Raw genomic sequence first — 24,825 nt, forward strand, 5'->3', positions numbered from 1 at the left:
CTGCAGAGAATACAAATACCAATTTTTGGAGAGCCAACCACAATGTAACACTGAGTGTTTATCAGAAAGTTCAAACAAAATTAAATAAATCTAGTTTTGCTCAGTACAGTTCAATCGACAGTAAATGGTCTGCTAATTGATACTGAGGCGATTCTGTCCAAAATCAAAAACATTTTGAAACGTATATTGTTAGAACCCATACCTTAAAAGAGTCCTGTGAGTTTACTGGTGTTGAATACAAGTCTCTGTTAAGTAACAATAAAACACGTTTGGTATCTCTTCTTCCTGCCTTGCAGATGGTTCTCGATAATGTGAAGGACTTAAGTCACACATTTTGTCCCTTGACAACTGACCCAAATTTTGATAAATTTCTTCTCTAACAGTTCTTCACCATTATGGTTTAGATTTTCAGTAAATCAGTTAGATTTTTGTTGCTACCATTAAACAAACTGAGAGCCAAAATATATTTGACTGACAATTTTACACAAAAGTTAATTTCTAGAAAGGTCAACAGATTCATAAAACTGCAGTTATAGAAATGCTAAAAGATCTTGTGGGACGATTTATTACAAAAACAGGTTCTTCATATCATTCAGAACGTTTCTTACGACCGTGCGACTTATATAAAGAAGTGGACCTGGTGTCAGTACCTAGGATCTATCATGGATTCGTAGCAACAGTCTACATCACTGGACTCATGTTCAGGATTCTCTTACTTTTTGTCTCAGTATGGTATTCCTCAGTCTGCTTTCAATGAGAATTCATTATTCTAAGAGTTTGAACACGTTAAGAACATAATGGAACAGCATATCAAAGATTGGTTAACGAAGGAAGTGCCTCTTGAAAAACCATGCATTGCTGTATTTAAAAAATGTGAAATTTCTTTTATTTCTGTGGAAAATTTAGAAGAAATTCTTAACTGTGCGTTGTGTGTGCCAGGTACAAATGCAGCAGTAGGAAGGGTTTTTGGTTTCATTAATGTGCACTGTCTTGATGGAAAAGGTTGATATAGTGACAGTTACTGTTATTGTGAAAACTCGTTTCAATCTATCTTGCATAGAATTCTTTCTTTATTTTCTTTCTAACAAAGAACTGCTAGAATCAATTCATTTTTCTGATAAATACAGTAAAGACATATCTTCAGGGTGAAATGGATAAATTGTATCAGATTACAGATTAGTATACACTGATTAGCCTTTAGGACTAATAAAATGTATGTATTTAAAATAGTAAGTGACTTAACATCACAGAAAATGTGTCCAGTCTATTACAATAAAAAAGTATATACCAGTCTTTATTATTTCCGGAATAAGTAATTTATTTACGCGTATTGTACGTACATTTTCCTTTCCAGTTCACAAAATGAAGATAAATTCTTGCTATGGGTTTTTCAGCTGCTGGGTCACATGAGGCCCATTATCGATTTCAGAGTATCACGATAACTGACAAGAAACGTAAGTGTAAGTGAAATAATGAAGTTAAGTACGAAGTATAAACACAGGTGTACCGGTTTTCTTTCTTTGATATCTTGCCAACCTATCGTAAAACAATATAGTCTATCAACCAATAAAGACCTAGAGATTGATTAATGAGAAAGTAAAGAAACTGCAAACTGCTCACTAACGTGGCGACTTTTTAACTATAGTAGACGGACTTTAAAACTGAGTTATTCTTATTTCCGTCTGACTGTTTATGAGTACAAGGCGATGCGTGGGAGGAACCTGGCCGGCCGAAGTGGCCGTGCGGTTAAAGGCGCTGCCGTCTGGAACCGCAAGACCGCTACGGTCGCAGGTTCGAATCCTGCCTCGGGCATGGATGTTTGTGATGTCCTTAGGTTAGTTAGGTTTAACTAGTTCTAAGTTCTAGGGGACTAATGACCTCAGCAGTTGAGTCCCATAGTGCTCAGAGCCATTTGAACCATTTTTGGAGGAACCTGTAAATCACCAGCTGTCACCTATTAGGTAACACTATTAATTATGTTTTTGTGGCGCTATCTATGATAGTATTGCTAGAGACTAATTATCGATAGCATACCTGATACATATATCTACGTCACTATTTGGATATAAAAACTCAACCTAATAACCATTAAAGCAATTTTGTAGTGCGAATATTGTTAAATTAAGTGGGAAATATGAATCATAAAGTACTATGATGGAAACGGGTCGTGGTTTACATCGACACTGTCTATTCAACGTGGGAGCCAAACGACACTGCACTAAACATATTTCCAACAACATTCATACACATGGTTAAATACAACACACACACCGTACAGAACAAAAGAAATAACAGCAGTAATCACTTAGAAAATAATCCTTTATTGTCTGTCATACTTTTGAAAACATATCGTGGAATGAAACATGCATTCATCCAATTGTAACTGACTAGAAATATTCTGTTCATGAAGTATAGAATACACACAAGACAAAATCATGAATATTTGTTCGTGGAATGAAACATTCATTCATTAGTAAGTGTCGGGAAACTTTCTGTTCATTAAGCATAGAATACATTCATATATAATCACTGATAATTGTTCTGAATAGTTGTTGAAGAATGATTTTTTTTAACAGAACCAATTTACCTTTGTTACAAGTGACGCATCATGTATAGAAAGCTTTTTATTTTGGCAACTTTTGATGTGATTTTCATGGCAGCTTCAATTTTCAACCGGAAATTAAAAATCTTCAAAGCACACGACTACTTGTTTTTAAGAAAAAGTAGCTTAATTTAGCAATTGTATCGTAATCAGTTTCTAACGAAACGAAACTAATAGTTGGAAAGTGTAGCAGATAAAACAAAACACATAAATACCGAATGAAGTCTGAAACATTGCACGTTTAATGCAAGATGTTAATGGTATAGAAAGAGAGTTCGTGTACAATCTGTCTACCGCATACTTAACGTTATCTGCAAGTATGTTCGTAAGCTTGAATCTTTGTCCACTGCTGAATAGGTTGCTAAATAATTATTCTCTTTGTAATCCAGAAGTGATTTATTGACGCTTTTCGGACTTCGTCCATCATCAAAAATACCAAAAATAAGACCAAGATCTTCATATAGAGTATACAGTCAGGCGTATCACACGTCAGTATCGCAACTTAACTCAAGTTCAAGCGAAGTTCCCATACTGATGTGTGACGCACATCACTCTTTATGAAAATCTTGTTCTTATTTTTGATGTGCAAAGGCCGAACACATCATCAAATCAATTATCATCACCAAGAAGAAGGTGATCATCGAAGTAATGTGGCGCTCTATGAACATACACGCAGAGACAGATCTTTGTTCGTTTTCAGACAGTCGTATTGTCTCTTCAGATTGTATTTCTTCAAACCACACATCTACCAAAAACTAAACAAAGTAGTTTACTCTTACTTTACACAAAAAGTATGTCTCTGCCCGGTGGTCATTAAAAAAATTACACACATATGCTGTTTTTCTCTTGTTGGAAGTCTTTCGCCGAAACATTGTTATTTTGCTCTACTCGAAAAGAATAGGTCCAATTCAAGTACTTGTACCGATGTAGTCACTGGTCAGTTCCAAATATAAAATAATAGTGAAGAGTAAACAGAGTGAAAAGAAACATAATCCACATACTGGTGAATATTACGAAGGACAGATGATTCGTAGAACAAGTTTTGAATCTGTAACGTATAACCGGGTATCAAAAGCAGAAAGCTAGAATTTAGTGTTCACGTTCGTGGACTTTCAGGTAGTTTCTGATTCACCTGATTCACCGACACACTTGTAAATTTAGGAGGAGAAAGTCGATGTAGCAAAACAAGTGAACTGTTTAAGTTGACCTTACCTAACACGACAGACAAGATTAAGCTTAGCGAAACGCTTTCAGCATCCTTCAAGAGTAAAATCGGAGTCAAATAGGGAGACAGACTTGCGACCTTGGTCTTTAACTGTGTCCTTGATAAGGTAATCAGATGATGGTGACGAGAAATGAACAAACTGGAATACGAATGGAACGCAAGAAAAAGTGAATAGAGAGTCTGTCTGGTATTAGCAGAAGGTATTGTGATATTGTTGGAATCAGAAGAGGTGACTAAACATACCATCCACTTCTACAGTCAAGCAGCTGAAGTACGTTTACGTATGTCTGGCAAAAAACACTGTATATGACGCACATCAAGACGGCTCGTAAAATCTCGTACGCTTTCCGATTTTTATCGCTGGTAGTCGCAAAGCGAAGCCGCGTGGTCTAGGGCGTCTTGTCACGGTCCGCGCGGCTCCCCCCGTCAGAGGTTCGAGTCCTCGCTCGGGCATGGGTGTGGTGTTGTCCTTAGCGTAAGTTAGTTTAAGTTAGATTAAATAGTGTGTAAGCTTAGGGACCGATGACCTCAGCATTTTGGTCCCATAAGACCTTACCACGAATCGCAGGTAGGAATTGTATTCATAATTTATTTTCGCTCTAAAATAATGTTAAGTTATAAATAGGACGTAATGTGCGTCTGGATTAGCGTAAGTTAGTTTAAGTTAGATTAAATAGTGTGTAAGCTTAGGGACCGATGACCTCAGCATTTTTGTCCCATAAGACCTTACCACAAATCGTAGGTAGGAATTGTATTCGTAATTTATTTTCGATCTAAGATAATGTTAAGTTATAAATAGGAGGTAATGTGTGTCTGGATATCTTTGTAATATTTTACATTCTGTAATGGAAGATTTTGAGTATTAAATTGGGCTCTGTAGAGAGATCCTATGGTGAGAACTCTCTTCCACAAGTAGAGCAAATGGTCGATAGTCACCATTATAGTTCTATACTGAATTAAGCGGATCTGACAGATATCGCTTAAGAAGGATTACGATTAATGACATAAAAGATTAAACTTCGCGTATTTCAAATGGTTAAAATGGCTCTGAGCACTATGAGACTTAATTTCCGAGGTCATCAGTCCCCTAGAACGTAGAACTGCTTAAACCTAACTAACCTAAGGACATCACACACATCCATGCCCGAGGCACGATTCGAACCTGCGACCGTATCAGTCGCGCGGTTCCGGACTGAAGCGTCTTTAACCGCTCGGCCACGCCGCGTATTTAAATATATGTAATTTTTATTTTCTGAACCATACTAATCCCATATAAAATTGTGTTTCCAGATTATGCGTCAACTCCGTAATCCAAATTATTTTTTTATATATTCGGACACACGGTTTGAAATTTATAAATGATCTCACAAGATCCTAAATCAGTGGTTCCCACCCAACCTTTCTGAGACCATTACCCCCGTGTGCTACCTAGTGGCCGGGCCCTCCCCCATCCCACTTCTCCCACCATTATCAACATTATTTCCTAACTTAACTTGAGAATGGAAAAGAATTTTCTTTGAACCCTTTTGTTTTTGAAATGACATAAGATAAATAATACTTAGTTTTTAGAGATGCTTCATTAAACCAAGAATTAATGATTCAGTGGGCCAATTGTTGCTGTTTATTTCTAAAAACATTTTTTGAAGAGTGATGAAGCAGTTTTCAGAGCATCACGAGTATTACGTGTAACTCCTTCTCAGAAAAGAGAGCTAACTGTCACCGTAGAGGACTGACACTTGTTACGAAACATGCTTCCCCTGCACCACTCCTCTTCCTAGCGACACCTGCTTGACCCACTCTGTGCACTCTCATTTAAAATCAAACCAAAGTAAAATGTGTGCATCATACTTATGCCTGCTGTTTGCATATCACTTCTTACTTCCGAAATGGCGGAAATTGAAAGACATCAAGTTGCAATGTTTTGTGCCTCACTACTGACACTTTAATAATAATACAGTATAGATATTGCAACAGCTCAGTAGCCATTGCGTAGTTACTGTTGTGTTGTGCTGTCTATTGGTTACTTTATTTTTACGAAGGGAATAGAGAAGCAATTTATGTTCTATTGTGGGGGCTACCTACAACTCCGACAAGGTATTTTCATCAGATATCGAAACATATGTGACCTATACGTCTCAATTTTACTGTCATAGATGCAAAGCACAGAGTATTTACGTAGTGAGAGGGCTGTGTGAGGAAGATGTTATTCACAGTTACGTTTCACAAGCTGTAATATTTACCACATTTTATCACACATTAGTGTTTGTGCAATTATTGGCTACTTATGTAATCAGTATTACAATCTAACGAAATAGTGATAATATTGATTTTAAAAATGATTTACTGTCATGGCCGAAACACAATTCAGCCCTTTTGTTTTTACTCCTCAGTTAATTACATTTTACCCCTCAGGGGAAATTACCCCCGGTTGAGAACCACTGTCCTACATGAATAGACTAATAGTGGGAAAAAATTCAGAACACAGAGAGAGATAAATACCCAAGAGAATGAGTTAAATTGGTCTGACAAAAAACGAAACTGTAGTAGCACGAATAAACAATATGAATTTAGCATGCAAACATCTAAAATAAGCAGAATATTTCGTTCAACACAAAAGTAAGACGTTATGAGAGAGTGATAATCCGTGAAGTGTTTTACGCCGCAGAAAGCCGTACCGTGTAAGAAGGGGATTACTTAGGAGGCTAGAACTTGCGGGACGAAGGACTAATTGCTGTACATTAGGCTTCAAACAACTGGAGATGTTTTATATAAAACACGTGCGAACGAGGATATCCAGGTGTAAAGGACGTCCGACACCATGAAGTAAAAGATTATTTTCTTTGGGCACATTCTTGTAAGAGACCAGGTGGGCAGGACACGACAGATATTGATGTTTCTTGTGAAAAGTGGAGCCAAAGCACGTTGTGTAAAAGATATGAAAAGAATCTAAAAGAAACAGGAAATAATAAGGATTGATATTCAGCAAAATAATATTCTAATCAAAAATTAACGCTACCATAGATTTTCAAGACAGAATTAGACGCAGGGAAAAATGTCACGGACAGAAGACTGAAGAATGTAACAGAGTATGAGAAAGAAAGAAGACTGTACAGGGCACAAAACCAGGTCAAAAGAAACTGATCAGATCTAACGTGGTCCCTAATGGCCAAAACTAAAAGAATGAGAAATGAAGAGCAGCGCTTTCGACGACTTCAGAGCCGAAAATGTATGTTTCCATAGGATTTACGTCTCGAGCCCGTTGTGCTGCATAACAAACGCCAAACACAATCAGTCGCGTGCAGCCCAGTGGTGTTGCAACCGACTGGTTTCAACAACCGATTGGCCACACAACTGTTTTTTCGTTCAGTTTTTTTTTCAGTCGAATAAAACGACCGAATGAAACGAATCTTTCCGGCTGTGTCACCTAAATGAATGTTCTTACTCCTTCTGTGGATCTGAGTCAAAAATAACTTTATCTTGGAACTCTGCCGTTTGGTCCGTGTTTGCCTAGAAAAACAACAAAATCAGAAATTGAGTCCGCCTTGACACGAAACACCTTGTTATTTGTTTACTTATTTGTTCTCCCGAACTAGTTTCGGCGACAAATATCACCATCGTTAGTGATTTTTTTAAATCTTAAGTTTGCAGAAAATAGCATAGTTATGCAAACAAAGTAACACATTATTACATTTTTACTGTTCGTTTTTTCAAATACGGTTTTCTATAGATACTTTCATACTACATACTAGAATGTGCTCTGAAACCATAGTTTGTATAACTATGGTATTTTCTGCATGTTTTAGAATTAAAAAAAAAACACTGATGGTGATATTTGTCGCCAAGACTAGTTTCGGAAAATCAATAAGTAAACAAATAACAAGGCGTATTGCATCAAGGCGGACTCAGTTTCTGATGTAGTTGTTTTTCTATCCAAACACGGACCAAATGGAAGCGTTATGTTGCATGTGTCTTGACCAAAACATAGGATAGCATAGGACAACAAAAAAAGGCCACTTTCCTCTCGATTCGGAAATATTACATCATATGGCGTGTTCACAGTAATGAAAGGCGTCGTCAGCCAGAATTGATGACCTATAGGACGAATGGGTCGGCCTGGAAATATCTTTTTGATATTTTCTAAACCTTGCCGCAACTCTCAGTCCAATACATTTTGAACTGCACCCTTTTCTATTGTTAGTGATTAGAAGCGTGAAAAACGGTCGTTGTGTGAGAAATAAATCTCGCCTGGCAGTTTATCTTTTACACGAACCATTCCTTCACTTTCTTAGGAACTGTGAGATGGTCAACCACTACTAAGCGCTGTTCAATGGTATGAAGGCGTGTCTGTCGAGTACACGGCCAAATACTTTACTTCCGCTTAGAAGGATTTACTTGTTTGGAGGTTACAACGCGTTCTTCCGGTTTGCTGGTCTTGCTGTTCCAAAGGACAACCGTTTGTAGCATCAGGACAAAATGCGGCATTTGCCACAGCAACATCCTTTGATTGGAGATGCAAATGGAATAACTACCAAAAACTCGTCGCCTGAAAGCTCCTCGTGGTGCGGAATACGGTAGGCATAAACGGCCTTATTAACATTCAACAGTGCCTTCTACATTTACATCTGCTCTGCTAGCCTGTTAGTCACACTTATGTCTACGTGTTCAATTCGCAGTTCACACTTCAGTGCTTGGCAGAGGTGTCATAAAGCCACTTTCAAAAAATGGTTCAAATGGCTCTGAGCACTATGGGACTTAACATCTGAGGTCATTAGTCCCCTAGAATTTAGAACTACTTAAACCTAATTAATCTAAGGAATCACACACATCCATGCCCGAGGCAGGACTCGAACCTGCGACCGTTGCGAAGTCACTTTCAGAACAGCACGGAAAATGTAGACATAAGTCTGTCCGTGCGAGCCGTTATTTCTCTTATTTTATTTGCTGGTCATCCTCCCCTCTGTCAGTGATTGAAATTTCATGAAAATATGTACCCACAAAGAAAAATACCTATTGTTTTAATGATCACCACTCCAAATCATATACGTGACACTGTCTCGGCATAATACAGAACGAGGTGCCGTTGTTAGAATTGTATCGATGTTCTTCGTTAGTCCTATCTGGTAATGACCCTATACCACCCAATAACTCTCGAGAACAGAATGAACAAGCGTGGAGTACACAGCGTCTTCTAAGTATTCTGTTATCAAAACTCCCGTATCATTTTCCATGTGATGGTTCAAATTTAAGTTATTCGTAATTCTAATCCCTACGTATTTAGTTCAATTTGTGTAATTTGCAGTGACCCCAAATTTAACTGTTTTTTAGCACTCACGTGGAGGCTCTCACACTTTTTGTTGCTTAGGGTCGATACCACTTTTCGCAGCACACAGATATGAGCAAACACTTACGCAAGTCGTTTTTATCTTCTGATGAATTGACAAGACGGCAAACGACAGCATCATCTGCAAACTATGTAGCGGGGGGGGGGGGGGGGGGGACTGGTCAAATTGTTTCCTAAATGGTTTATATAGATTAGAAATGGCGGAAGGCCTATAACACTTTCTCTGGGAGCCCCAAATTGCACTTCTGTTTCACTCGGTGACTTACCTTCATCTGGTACGATATGTGACAGTCTGACAGGAAGTCACAATCCATCTGCACGACTGAGACGATATTCCACAGACACGGAAGTAGATTATAATTTGCATGTGGGGAACGGCATCCAATGCCTTCTGTGACACTAGAAGTATGCAATTAACTTGAGATTGCCACTCGTACAGGTGCCTGGAGAGAAGTTTAGGGGCACGTTCGTACCCGCGAGCAAGTCGGGTCCAGAGGTGACACGCGCAAGCGTCTGCGTCTGGATGGCGAAACCCGTGCGGTGAGGGCCGATAGTGAATTGCGAGCACGTACTGAGGTCTCATTAACACACTTGTGCCTCTTCATTTAGAGTGTCCCTTGTCTGAAGCATTTTTGTCTATCAGTGAAAGTGACCTGTCCTCGTTTACCAATCATGCGTCTCTTTCCATGCAAATTCACTATAGACTGACTTAGAGTCTGTTAAGTTACATAAATGTATACTTTTCCCAAACTAAACGAACCTAATGATGGCCAAGTATGCCGATAGTCAGTTAGTGATAAATAAATATTAACTGAACAAAATACATTTACTTTACTTTTCTACTTGAAAAGGGGAAACATTGTTTTTATAGTGATGTATCATCCCCTAGTTAAAAGACAGCATCCGATTGCGTCTTTAAGTTTTGAAACCGTAGATTATGTAAGTGAACACATCTTTTATTGTATTAGGACATCACCTGCAATACAAGCAGCTATTGATATTCTTTTAAATATGAATTATACGTAATTTTTGGTAATTACCTTTGCAGAAATCGACAAATTCATACGACAGCTTTGTCGCACAAAAATAAGGATATTGCGCACCCTTAGCAGTCGATACCTCAAAAGGCTCTATCTTACAACCATTATGAAAGTAAAGAGTAATTGTGGGAAAAATATTCCTTCGGTATAACATTGCCTTTAACGTCACATTGTACATATACAGGATGGTCTGAAAGGCTGGCGAGGGTGTTGCATGGTAGGTTATGTTGATAAATAAGTGGTAAGAAAAAAATTCGATACGTTGCACCGTTTCCGAGTAATGTTTTATCTTATTGTGGGGTGTGTGAAGTGTTATTTATAAGTGACTGTGTATGCAGACAACGTAGTGTTTTTCCATGTTGGTTTTACAGGTGCCTGACAATGACAAGTAGTTGAAATTAACTAATTTCAGAGTAAATAAAAATCGCATTACACCCTACTAGCCGGCCTGGGTGGCCGAGCGGTTCTAGGCGCTACAGTCTGGTACCGCGTGACCGCTACGGTCGCAGGTTCGAATCCTGCCTCGGGCATGGATGTGTGTGATGTCCTTAGGTTAGTTAGGTTTAAGTAGTTCTAAGTTCTAGGGGACTGATGACCTCAGAAGTTAAGTCCCATAGTGCTCAGAGCCACACCCTACTACGTACCATGTTTTCGTTTATTAAACATCTGGAGGCTGTGGACCCAACAAATACAAAATTTCAGGTGGTTGACAATGACAAGTAGTCGAAATCAGCTAATCGCATTACAGCCTATTACAGACCACGTTTACATTTATTAGCAAAAAATGGTTCAAATGGCTCTGAGGACTATGCGACTTAACTTCTGAGGTCATCAGTCGCCTAGAACTTAGAACTACTTAAACCTGACTAACCTAAGGACATCACACACATCCATGCCCAAGGCAGGATTCGAACCTGCGACCGTCGCGGTCGCTCGGCTCCAGACTGTAGCGCATTTATTAGCAATGAAGTTACATAATCACTCCGTTGCGCGCACATATTCAAGCGCCCCGCCATATACAAGTACTGTCTGTTGTTCTCATACATTAGACGATAGCTCGACTGACCATAAGATAACCTAGTCTTTGTTTCGAGTTCGATCCTTACGACCGTCCCATGTCCAATTTTTGCACTGCCCGCTTGTCTGGTTTTAGAAAACCAAACGAAGAACACGTTTGGCAACGAAGTCTCGGATGGGCCGCTTGGCCTTGCGCTCGCAATGGCCTGATTGACTAACGTCTGTGCTAGTTAAATTGGAAACGGCAGAACGTATCGAATTTGTTTATTAACAATTATTTCTCAATACACCCTACTGTGTAACACCTCTACAAGCTTTTCAGACTGTTTCTCATCACCCTGTATATACTTTTGGCATAAGAGATTTGTAACACTCCCAGGCGAATAATTTTTGAGATGACAGACCACCGCTTTAACTCTGGGTGTTCTGATTTGCTGCACGTCAGTGTCACATCTGTGCACTTCAAATGTTCCAGGTGCGTGGCACCGTTTTGATACACGATATGAGCATACGTTGTTCCGATTTATGTTTAATTGTAAAAGTGATTTTGATACATACATTCTGCATTCTTATGATTTGTTTCCCTACCGTATATAAAATGAATATATGTCATTCTGATGTAAGTTTCTCTCTCCAAGTTGCGAACGAAGAGTGCAGTGTCATACACGATAGTGGTACTAGCATACAAAAAGTCGTGCAGATTTCTCCTCATGTAGTCTTCCTAGAAAAAAATGGTTCAAATGGCTCTGAGCACTATAGGACTTAACATCTGAGGTCATCAGTCCCCGAGAACTTAGAACTACTTAAATCTAACTAATCTAAGGACATCACACACATCCATGCCTGAGGCAGGTTTCGTACCTGCGACCGTAGCAGTCATGCGGTTCCGGACTGAAGCGCTTAGAACCTCTCGGCCACAGCGGCCGGCAGTCTTCCTCGATGCAAGGGATTTAATATCTAGGCGTAATGTTCCAAAACTATATGAAACGGCAATAACGCTTCAGATTAGTAGTAGGGAAAGCGAACGCTCGTTTTATTAGGAGAATTTTAGGAAAGTCTAGCTCATTCATAATGGAGACGGCGTATAGAACGCTAATGCGACCCATTCTTCAGTACTTTTCGAGTGTTTGAGACCCGTACGAGATTGGGTTAAAGGAAGACATCGAAGAAGCTCAGAGGCCGAGCTGGTAGATTTGTTACCGATAGGTTCGACCAGCGCACAAGTATTACGGAAAAGCTTCGTGAACTCAAATGGGGAGCTCTGGAGGGAAGGCGATCCTCTTTCCTTAAGGCCCTATTGCGCATATTTAGAGAATCGGCATTTGAGACCAGCTACAGAGCGATTCTACTGCCGCCAACGTGCATTTAGCGTAAGGACTACGAAGATAAGTCGCAAGAAATTACGGCTCGCACGGAGTCTTTTAGACAATCGTTTTTCCCTCGCCCTATTTACTAGCTGAATAGAAGAGGACATCACTAGTAGCTGTACAAGGTAACGTCCACCATGCACCGTTCGGTGGTTTGCGGCGTATGCATGCAGGTAAAGATGTACATAGCATTCCACAACTGTTCACGGGTTTCACATCTTGGTTGAAAACGGAAAGTACTCACAAATTAACTCTTTTATCTCATTCAGATTGTCAGTTAAGTTGAGGTGTCTGTTATCAAAGATAGTTGCTAAACTTACGAGTTACTGTAATACACGGAACGTGGAAAACTGTAGTAAAAGTATAGTCTGTTACATAACAAATTCCGAAATACAACAAAAAGTAGTAGTAACTAAATTCCCTAAAGTATTAACACACTATTAGCGCCCTTCTTCGCTGTGACATAGATTTTAAGATGAGACTGGATGGACTGAGACACGCCGGTCGGGGTGGCCGAGCGGCTCTAGGCGCTTCAGTCCGGAAGCGCGTGACCGCTACGGTCGCAGGTTCGAATCCTGCCTCGAGCATGGATGTGTGTGTTGTCCTTTGGTTAGTTAGGTGTAAGTAGTTCTAAGTTCTAGAGGTCTGATGACCTCAGATGTTAAGTCCCATAGTTCTCAGAGCCATAAGAACAATTTTTGGACTGAGACATCCAACATGCTTGATACTGCTGACAGCGGAAAATTAAAGGAAACCGAGATGTACGGGATCAATAACTTTATTTAATTGTTTGATACGAGCAGTGCATGTTGGTTATCGATCAACAGCGTTTCTCATAATACTGACCGAACTCTATAAATACTCCTTGAGTGTGTCCTGCCACACTTGCTGTCGACAGTAAGGCATCTTGATGTCAAGTTTGTGCAACGAATGTTAGATCATAGTTCTGCTCCACAGCTAACTTGGCTGCAGACTTCTCCTCGAGTTGTGTGTACGGCTTATTTACCGAGATTCCTGTGCAAGTGGTTGCAAGTAGAAACTTGCTAGCTGCGTCATAGCCACTGAAATCTCTGTGACTACAACAGTGTGTGTGCGGCAGTTTATTGTGAATCGGTACTCTGTTGTCATTATGGCAGCCAAAACATTCGAGCGGCTACTTTATAGTAATATAGCAGTGCAACAAAGGAACAGGTCCTGAATGGCACGATAACAAATGTGCTCGTGTTTTTCAAGAGGTCTTTTCCAGTACTCTTGTGTTTTGTTTTGTACCTTTTGACGGAATTTAGCCACACATCTGGTATTAGAGTACGCAGAACGTAAAATAACAGTTGACCGAATTATTTGTCAATATCGATATCTCTCTGCATCCAACCGGCAGATATTACATATCTAACACATCAACAGCAGACTGTTCTGCTATCGGCCATTGTCGGCCGTGGGTTCGTTATAACAAACCGCTCAAAGCTTTTATACCGAAAACAAACGTGCTTGGTACACATTCCCCAAAAAAGCAGACGGTATTTCAAAGAACGCTATGCATACAACTATAACAACGAAAAGGGGCAAGTGGTACGGTCTGTGACGCAGTTTGAGGGGACTTTTAGAGTACTAACAGGGGAACCTCCCCATCGCAACCCCTTCAGGTTTAATGGTGAGAGGGCCCATTGGACAGGCCGTCAAAAACTGAACACAGATCAAGCGTGAAAACAGGAAGGTGTACTGAGCTGTGAAAAAAAGCAAAATAGAAACAGTGAACGGTCCAAGGACAATAAGTGCAATACAGAGCAATCAGAAATAGCAATCGCGTCGTGGTTAAGTAGTTAGGGTGTTAGTGTGCCAAGCGGGTGAGCCGAGTTCAAATCTCCATCGAGCTAATTTTTCCCCCCTCGCTGTTCACTGTATTCAACGTTTTGTCTGTGTCGTCGTGTAAGTTGTAAGGTAAGGACCTATAACGACAGTCGATCCTGCACAACTGCACTGTCAGAAGTCGAAAGTAAGTGGCTTTCGAACGGGAACGGCAAACGTTTGATGACCAAGCGCCGCGCGGGATTAGCCGAGCCCCTCAGGCGCTACAATCATGGACTGTGCGGCTGGTCCCGACGGAGGTTCGAGTCCTCCTTCGGCTATGGGTGTGTGTGTTTGTCCTTAGGATAATTTAGGTTAAGTAGTGTGTAAGCTTAGGGACTGATGACCTTAGCAGTTAAGTCCCATAAGATTTCACACACATTTGAACATTTTGATGACCAGGTGACAGGTCAGCTGTAACCTCGTACGTGTGTCATATGATAGGAATCTCTTGTCGACGAACCTAATTTGTATGCCTGTTAAGTGAGTGAGATATGCCTCCTTGACCAATTTAGGGATTCGTGTAAATGTGATCGCTTCCAAGGAATGATGAACGCTATTAGTTTGTCACGTAAGATGCAAACAATGAACGCAACAGTTTCACAAGCACACAGTTTCTCCGTGCTCTGTCGAAACACATGTTTTTAACGTTTTTAAAGTTGCGTTCCGTTTTGGAAGTTTTGACTCTTGAATTTCTTTCCTGTAACATAGTTCACACCTGTTTATTTGTTGATTTCATTTCTGTGAGACGTCTACGTGGTATCTCGTATGCTCTTACTAGTCATCACATTTACTTGCGTCGGGAATGTATTCTTACCATGTGACTCATATTCCATAACCAATGTATGGTATGACAACTGCCAGGAATACAGAAAGAGAATAAACGTTTCAATGGCCAGATAGAAAGTTCATAACACTGCGAAAAAATAAAATAAAAGTAGATGGGACAATGGAAATTTTAACTCGGCTTGCATGCTTGGTAATCCAACACCCCAACCACTTACCACGGATATATGAAGATGGTATCATATGTCCGAAAGAACAGATACCATCGGTGAACGTGCAGCTCTCTAGAATGAATTAATAATTAAATTAAGACCATAAGCTGCCGATAGGCGTTGATATACATCAACGGGGACAGTTGAAAATGTGTGCCCCTACCGGAACTCGAACCCTGGATCTCCTGCTTACATGGCAGACGCTGTACCGATTTTTTTAAATCTCATTTTGTTCGATATTGTTTGTTGGATTTGTTTGATGCGGACGTCCCACTACACCCGTTCAAGTTCTCCTATGATCCATGCAATCCGACTTTTTTTGCAGAAGGCAGCTATCCATCTGACCGAACACGCTGAGCTACTGTGCCGGCAATCCAGCTGACCCACTGAGGGACCAGAGGATAGTGCAACTGCAGGGCTTTACCCCTTGCACGCTCCCGTCAGACGCACATTCCGAATTTAATGTCCACACTCTACATTCGTAGTGCCTCTGCCCATTACACTCATTACTCGATGCAGACAATCTTAACGAGTCCTGGAAGAGTTCAGCCAATGCGTGTGCATCTGCACAGAAGAAGGTCAATCGCCGGTTAGCCTTAACTATATGTTCGAAAGAACACATACCATCTTCATATAGTTAAGGCTAACCGGCCATTGACCTTCTTCTGTGCAGATGCACACGCATTGCCCGAACTCTTCCGGGACTCGTTAAGATTGTCTACCGCGAGTAATGAGTGTAATGGGCAGGGGCACTACGAATTTAGTGTGTGGACATCAAGTTGGGAATGTGGGTCTCACGGGGAGCGTGCAAGGAATAAATCCCTGCAGTTGCACTATCCTCTGTGCCCTCGTGGCTCAGATGGATAGAGCGTCTGCCATGTTACTAACGGTCGGAGCACACATTTTCAACTGTCCCCGTTGATGTATATCTACGCCTGTCGGCAGCTTAGGGTACTGATTTAATTATCATTTCACTTACCAAGGATGCCGCTGTTATTTAAATTTTCTCCATATTGCACAAGTTAAGTTTGAACCGTTCATTGTTTTTATTTTGCTTTTTTTCGCCGTTCAGCACACCATCCTCCTGATTTCGTGCTTGACCTGTGTTCAATTTTTGACGGGCTATCCACTGAATCTGAGGGACTACGGCCGGCCGGAGTGGCCGAGCGGTTCTAAGCGCTACAGTCTGGAACCGAGCGACTGCTACGGTCGCAGGTTCGAATCCTGCTTCGGGCATGGATGTGTGTGATGTCCTTAGGTTAGTTAGGTTTAAGTAGTTCTAAGTTCTAGGGGACTGATGACCTCAGCAGTTAAGTCCCATAGTGCTCAGAGGCATTTGAACATTTTTTTTTTTTTTTTTTTTTTGAGGGTGTACGATGGAGAGTTTCCCTTGTAAGCAACCCAATTAAGGCCAGCGCACCAATTATCTTCCACAACGAAAGTTTTCGTTACAGAAAACTAATTTAATAAATTTCTGCATAGACATAATACTTTTCTTGTACAATCTAAATCATAACACTCAGTCATTTCATGTTTTAAGCGATTAGGAACTAATCTTTTTATTTTAATGGATTCCGTAACGTTCCGATTACACGCCTTCTAATTGTTCAGAAACGTAGAATATCACGAATAACAAATCATTATTGATAATATGTGGAGAAAAATTGTGATTAATTACTTTCATCATTCAAAAAACTTTGTCTGTGCGCATTTCTGTGGAAATCGGATAGCAAAATCCTATTCGGTCATTGATTTTTCATATTTTCTTTTTTCCGCTAGGATCACTGAGAGCTTCTTTTGTCGTCATTAGCGACCAGTATCATTCACATCAGCAAGCGTATTCACAAGGCCATGTATTTCTCCGATGTATGCGCACGTAAATCCGTGAGGTTTGTTCGATATGTAGTACGCTTCATCAGTCCTCTTTAGAACAACTATATCCACAGTGAGTGGTACTTCTGACCCACCCGGATAGTCTATCACATTAGCTCGCCGCTTTAGGGATTGGGGAGGCGTGCCTGCTCCTGACCGAACCTAATTTGTTGATACACCTTGAAGTGGAAACATCCTGTATTTATTCCACTGAATTACCTGCAGCGTCCTTCGACTTATAACACACTGATACCGTCAGCACCTCATAGGACAGCCAAAGTTCACACAGTATATTTGTATATAGTCTTCCACACTGAGGTGACAGACATCATGGTATACATCTTAAAATGCTGTTGGACCCGCATTTGCCTAGCGTAATGCAGCAACTCGACGTGGCATGAACTCAACAAGTCCTTGGAACGCCCCTGCGGAAATATTGAGTTATGCTGTCTCTGCAAGCGCCCATAATTGTGAAACGTATTGTGAACAAACTAACATCTCGGTTTTGCCCCGTAACTGTTCGATGGGATTCACGTCGGGCGATTTTTTTTTTTTTCAATCAGTCTACTGACTGGTTTGATGCGGCCCGCCACGAATTCCTTTTCCTGTGCTAACCTCTTCATCTCAGAGTAGCACTTGCAACCTACGTCCTCAATTATTTGCTTGACGTATTCCAATCTCTGTCTTCCTCTACAGTTTTTGCCCTCTACCGCTCCCTCTAGTACCATGGAAGTCATTCCCTCATGTCTTAGCAGATGTCCTATCATCCTGTCCCGTCTCCTTACCAGTGTTTTCCACATATTCCTTTCCTCTCCGATTCTGCGTAGAACCTCCTCATTCCTTACCTTATCAGTCCACCTAATTTTCAACATTCGTCTGTAGCACCACATCTCAAATGTTTCGATTCTCTTCTGTTCCGGTTTTCCCACAGTCCATGTTTCACTACCATACAATGTTGTACTCCAGACGTACATCCTCAGAAATTTCTTCCTCAAATTAAGGCCGGTATTTGATTTTAGTAGACTTCTCTTGGCCAGAAATGCCTTTTTTGCCATAGCGAGTCTGCTTTTGATGTCCTCCTTGCTCCGACCGTCATTGGTTATTTTACTGCCTAGGTATCAGAATTCCTTAACTTCATTGACTTCGTGACCATCAATCCTGATGTTAAGTTTCTCGCTGTTCTCAATTCTACTACTTCTCATTACCTTCGTCTTTCTCCGATTTACTCTCAAACCATACTGTGTACTCATTAGACTGTTCATTCCGTTCAGCAGATCATTTAATTCTTCTTCACTTTCACTCAGGATAGCAATGTCATCAGCGAATCGTATCATTGATATCCTTTCACCTTGTATTTTAATTCCACTCCTGAACCTTTCTTTTATTTCCATCATTGCTTCCTCGATGTACAGATTGAAGAGTAGTGGCGAAAGGCTACAGCCTTGTTTTACACTCTTCTTAATACGAGCACTTCGTTCTTGATCGTCCACTCTTGGTTGTTGTACATATTGTATATGACCCGTCTCTCCCTATAGTTAACCCCTACTTTTTTCAGAATCTCGAACAGCTTGTACCATTCATATTGTCGAACGCTTTTTCCAGATCCACAAATCCTATGAAAGTGTCTTGATTTTTCTTTAGCCTTGCTTCCATTATTAGCGGTAACGTCAGAATTGCCTCTCTCGTCCCTTTCCTTTCTTAAAGCCAAACTGATCGTCACCTAGCGCATTCTCAATTTTCGTTTCCATTCTTCTGTATATTATTCTTGTAAGCAGCTTCGATGCATGAGCTGTTAAGCTGATTGTGCGATAATTCTCGCACTTCTCAGCTCTTGCCGTCTTCGGAATTGTGTGGATGATGCTTTTCCGAAAGTCAGATGGTATATCGCCAGACTCATATATTCTTCACACCAACGTGAATAGTCGTTTTGTTGCCACTTCCCCCAATGATTTTAGAAATTCTTATGGAATGTTATCTATCCCTTCTGCCTTATTTGACCGTAAGTCCTCCAAAGCTCTTTTAAATTCCGATTCTAATACTGGATCCCCTATCTCTTCTAAATCGACTCCTGTTTCTTCTTCTGTCACATCAGACAAATCTTCACCCTCATAGAGGCTTTCAATGTATTCTTTCCACCTATCTGCTCTCACCTCTGCATTTAACAGTGGAATTCCCGTTGCACTTTTAATGTTACCTCCGTTGCTTCTAATGTCACCAAAGGTTGTTTTGACTTTCCTGTATGCTGAGTCTGTCCTTCCGACATCATATCTTTTTCGATTTCTTCACATTTTTCCTGCAGCCATTTCGTCTTAGCTTCCCTGCACTTCCTATTTATTTCATTCCTCAGCGACTTGTATTTCTGTATTCCTGATTTTCCCGGAACATGTTTGTACTTCCTCCTTTCATCAATCAAGTGAAGAATTTCTTCTGTTACCCGTGATTTCTTCGCAGCTACCTTCCTTGTACCTATGTTTTCCTTCCCAACTTCTGTGATGGCCGTTTTTAGAGATGTCCATTCCTCTTCAACTGTACTGCCTACTGCGCTATTCCTTATTGCTGTATCTATAGCGTTAGAGAACTTCAAACGTATCTCGTCATTCCTTAGTACTTCCGTATCCCACTTCTTTGCGTATTGATTCTTCCTGACTAACGTCTTGAACTTCAGCCTACTCTTCATCACTACTATATTGTGATCTGAGTCTATATCTGCTCCTGGGTACGCCTTACAATCCAGTATCTGATTTCGGAATCTCTATCTGACCATGATGTAATGTAACTGAAATCTTCCCGTATCTCCAGGCCTTTTCCAAGTATACCTCTTCCTCTTGTGTATCTTGAACAGGGTATTCGCTATTACTAGCTGAAACTTGTTACAGAACTCAATTAGTCTTTCTCCTCTTTCATTCCTTGTCCCAAGCCCATATTCTCCTGTAATCTTTTCTTCTACTCCTTCCCCTACAACTGCATTCCAGTCGCCCATGACTATTAGATTTTCGTCCCCCTTTACATACTGCATTACCCTTTCAATACCCTCATACACTTTCTCTATCTGTTCATCTTCAGCTTGCGACGTCGGCATTTGTACCTGAACTATCGTTGTCGGTGTTGGTCTGCTGTCGATTCTGATTAGAACAACCCGGTCACTGAACTGTTCACAGTAACACACCCTCTGCCCCACCTTCCCTTTTCATAACGAATCCTACACCTGTTATACCATTTGCTGCTGCTGTTGATATTACCCGATACTCATCTGACCAGAAATCCTTGTCTTCCTTCCACTTCACTTCACTGACTCCTACTATATCTAGATTGTGCCTTTGCACTTCTCTTTTCAGATTCCCTACCACGTTCAAGCTTCTGACATTCCACGCCCCGACTCGTACAACGTTATCCTTTCGTTGATTATTCAATCTTTTTCTCATGGTAACCTCCCCCTTGGCAGTCCCCTCCCGGAGATCCGAATGGGGGACTATTCCGGAATCTTTTGCCAATGGAGAGATCATCATGACACTTCTTCAATTACAGGTCACATGTCCTGTGGATACACGTTACGTGTCTTTAATGCAGTGGTTTCCATTGCCTTCTGCATCCTCATGTCGTTGATCATTGCTGATTCTTCCGCCTTTAGGGGCAATTTCCCACCCCTAGGACAAGAGAGTGCCCTGAACCTCTATCCGCTCCTCCGCCCTCTTTGACAAGGCCGTTGGCCGAATGAGGCTGACTTCTTATGCCGGAAGTCTTCGTCCGCCAATGCTGATTATTTATCAAAATTTAGGCCGTGGCGGGGATCGAACACGGGACCGAAGACGTTTTTGATTATGAATCAAAGACGCTACCCCTGCGTGGACAAATCATTCGCTCGAATTGTCCAAAATGTTCTTCAAACCAATAGCGAACAATTGTGGCCCAGTGACACATTTGGAAACGTAAAGTCCATGAATGGCTGCAAATGGTCCCCAAGTGGCCGAACGTAACTATTGTTCAGTTGGATCAAAGGACCCAGTGCATCCCGTCTGAACACAGTCCACACCACTATGGAGCCACCACCAGCTTGTACAGTGTCTTGTCGACAACTTGAGTCCATGGCTTCGCGGGGTCTGCGCCCAATTTGAACCCTACCATCATCTCTTACCAATTGAAACTGGGAGTCATCTGACCGCGCCACGGTTTTCCAATCGTCTAGGATCCGCCCGATAAGACCACCAGCCCTGGCACGTCCTGCTGTTAGCAAAGGCACTCACGTCGGTCACCTGCTGTCATATCCCATTAACGACAGATTTCGCGGCACTGTCCTAACGGGTACGTTCGTCGTACGCCCCATATTGATTTCTGCAGTTATTTCACGCAGTGTTGCTTGTCTGTTATCACTGACAGCTCTACGCTAACGTCACTGCTCTCAGTCGCTAAATGAAGGTCATCGGCCATTGCGTTGTCTGTGGTGAGATATAATGGCTGAAATTTGATATTCTCGGCACACTCTTCACACTGTGGATTTCGGAATATTGAATTTCCTAAAGATTTACGAAATGGGATGTCCTATAGTCTAGTTCCAACTACTATTCCGCGGTCAAAATCTGTTACTTCGGGTCGTGTGGCCATAAACACGTCGGAAACCTTTCCACATGAATCATCGAAGTACAAATGACAGATCCGCCAACGTACTGCCCTTTTATACATTGTGTACGCGATACTACCGCCATCTGTATATGTGTTGTTCAGGAAGTATGTCCTCGAGATTACTTAAATGTTGTGCCAATACATAGCGAAAAGTTCCTTATAGAAATTATGAAAAGGGAAGCTCAGCTAGCAAAGTACGGCCTCAGACAGAGGCAGTGAAACTATGCTATCGCTCTAACTGCCACTTACGCCAAGGTATCATGGGTTTTCCTTCGTTAGTAGGCTTAGGAGACGCCTCCGTGAACGCGCGCCTAATCTCTCTTCCACTCTCAATTAGGATGAGCACCTCCTCGCTCCGCTGCTATTTCTCTAATTAGCAGTTGGATTTGCCCTTGTGTTTACCTGGAAGGGGGCGCTTCATGACAAGTGTATCTTATTCCCTTATAATTGATAGATTATCAGACGCCAATTCTAAGGGCGAGTAAATTCTTGGAATGCGCTACATTTATGGTTCTGATCGGTAAGCAATTAATTGTCAGCTTCCCAGTAGAGAATGTATTCTTCTGTAATTAAGCTTTCTTCCTGTCCATTTCACTAATTTACCGTCCATAAGGCGACAGTGGCACGCTTCTGTATGTGAGACCAAGTAACTTCGACATATGAGCAACAGCTCAGTTTGTTATTGCTGTTGTAGTCTTCACTCTGAGACTAGTTTGCTGTAGCTGTCCATGCTACTTTATCCTACGCAAGCTTCTTCACTGCGAATCACCATCAACAATTCGTTATTTTCTCAATCAGTGAAACATTGGTAGGTGCATGAAATGGAGACAAGATTGTATCTGGTATTTCGAAATAATATACCACAAATTATTCTAAAGGTCAGTTAGCTTCTGGTGATGAAAGTTGTTCCTCATTAGAATTTGAATGAGGGTCATTTTAAATCTTTCATGGAAGAAATATCAGGAATCAGTGGGAACAACTGTGTTAAAAATGACTTCTATTTTTATTACGCTATGTAATCTGTAGGAAAAAGAGGTGGGCCGTTCGCGAAGTAACGAGACCAAAGGAGCAGTTCGCTGAACTGAGCGGAAAGACCGAGGAACAGCTTCTAAAGAACAGCCGTTCAACGTTGCCTTCAGGTCGGTCTCGTTACAGCCTTGGCCTCTTCCGTGAAGGCAATCGTTCCTTCTTCTAGTGCCACCCTTCTTCTTTCAGTATTGGCTTGTAGTTACTTTCGTCCATTGCATTCGTCCGTTTTATTCAGTTTAAAAACGAACTTGAAACCTCGACTTCCACTTCTTTGCGTGCTCAGTCAGAGTCCACTATTGGTAATTTATAACTTTGAGAAATTATACTAGGTGTCCCCGAAGATGTATACACTCTTTTACAGTTCAGAACAACAACACTCTTTTTTCAAATGCGGGGGTAAAATTACAGCTCAAGATCGCTAAAACTGATTTTTTGGTTACTAGTTTCAGTTCACTGAGGAGCCATCTTTAGATTGATAAATTATTACTTAATTCCATGGGTGTCAGCCATCAGCACAGCTCTCATTTCTGAGCAACTGTACGGTGTTTGTACAGGAAATGTGCTATAATAACTCATACAGACATGTGGGTCGTTTTGGCTCAGTTGGTATAGTACCATACCAGCATTTGTAATAGTACATTCAATAGATTCAAAAAGTAGACCCCTTGACAAATTCAGATTGAGGTAGGTTTCCAGTTAACTATAAGATTCTCATCCAGCGGTATCACAGCCACCCACAAACTCTTTTGACGGGTGTCATTACAAGTTTTTTTAACTAACAGCAATTTTTGCTGTAGACACGCCTTGGTGTGATAGAAATTTGGTATCTATGCAGACGGCATGCTTAGCTCCAACCATCCCTCTTATAAACAGAATGTGATGTAATTTCTGGGCTGGGACTGCATTTTAAGTGATTCCACACATAAACTGTAACTTACGACTTATAATACATCGCTTTTGTAGTGTTGGCAGAAGAGCCAACACGATGTTACTAGTGGAGGCCGAAATGCACGCAGGCATGACAAGGAATTGGAATTCAGAAAGCGGACGTAATTAGTTTGATACTTAACTTTAATCCATTAATGATGAATGTCGCTCTTTACGGTACATGATTCACAATATTATCTGTTCAGGGTACATAGAAACTAAATATGGCGCCTTGCTATGTCGTAGCAAATGACGTAGCTGAAGGCTATGCTAAACTGTCGTCTCTGCAAATGAGAGCGTATGTAGACAGTGAACCATAGCTAGCAAAGTCGGCTGTCCAACTGGGGCGAGTGCTAGGGAGTCTCTCTCGACTAGACCTGCCGTGTGGCGGCGCTCGGTCTGCAATCACTGATAGTGGCGTCACGCGGGTCCGACGTACACTAACGGACCGCGGCCGATTTAAAGGCTACCACCTAGCAAGTGTGGTGTCGGGCGGTAACACCACATTCCTCCCCCGCAAATCGGCGGACGGTTGTGATATAAGGCCTCCGCCCGCAGTGGCGAGAACCCCATGTTGACGTATGCGACGAGGTGGGGAGCCTAATAACAGGCGAGGCTGTGCCACCCGCACCCTGCCATTCCGACAGCGGGGAGCTAGGGAACGCCTGAAAACCTACTCCAGGGTGCACGCCAACATGCGGTGTATGCACCCGTACAGAGACAGGAGGGGCCGAAGGGTCGACCTCCATCGGGCCTGGGCACCCGACGGGCGAAGACGACATATGGTTCGGAGCGGGCGAGAGTTCCATGTCGGAGGACAACTGGTCACGGGGAGCGATCGGCGGCGCGTGACCCAGGGGGGCGCCCGGCGGCTGCAGCGACGCGTCCACTGCGGGCGTCGCCGGCGGGAGAACAGGCGGCTGCGGCGCGTCGCCATGAGGCAAA

This window comes from Schistocerca cancellata, chromosome 6, assembly GCF_023864275.1.
Source record: "Schistocerca cancellata isolate TAMUIC-IGC-003103 chromosome 6, iqSchCanc2.1, whole genome shotgun sequence".
Taxonomy (NCBI): domain Eukaryota; kingdom Metazoa; phylum Arthropoda; class Insecta; order Orthoptera; family Acrididae; genus Schistocerca; species Schistocerca cancellata.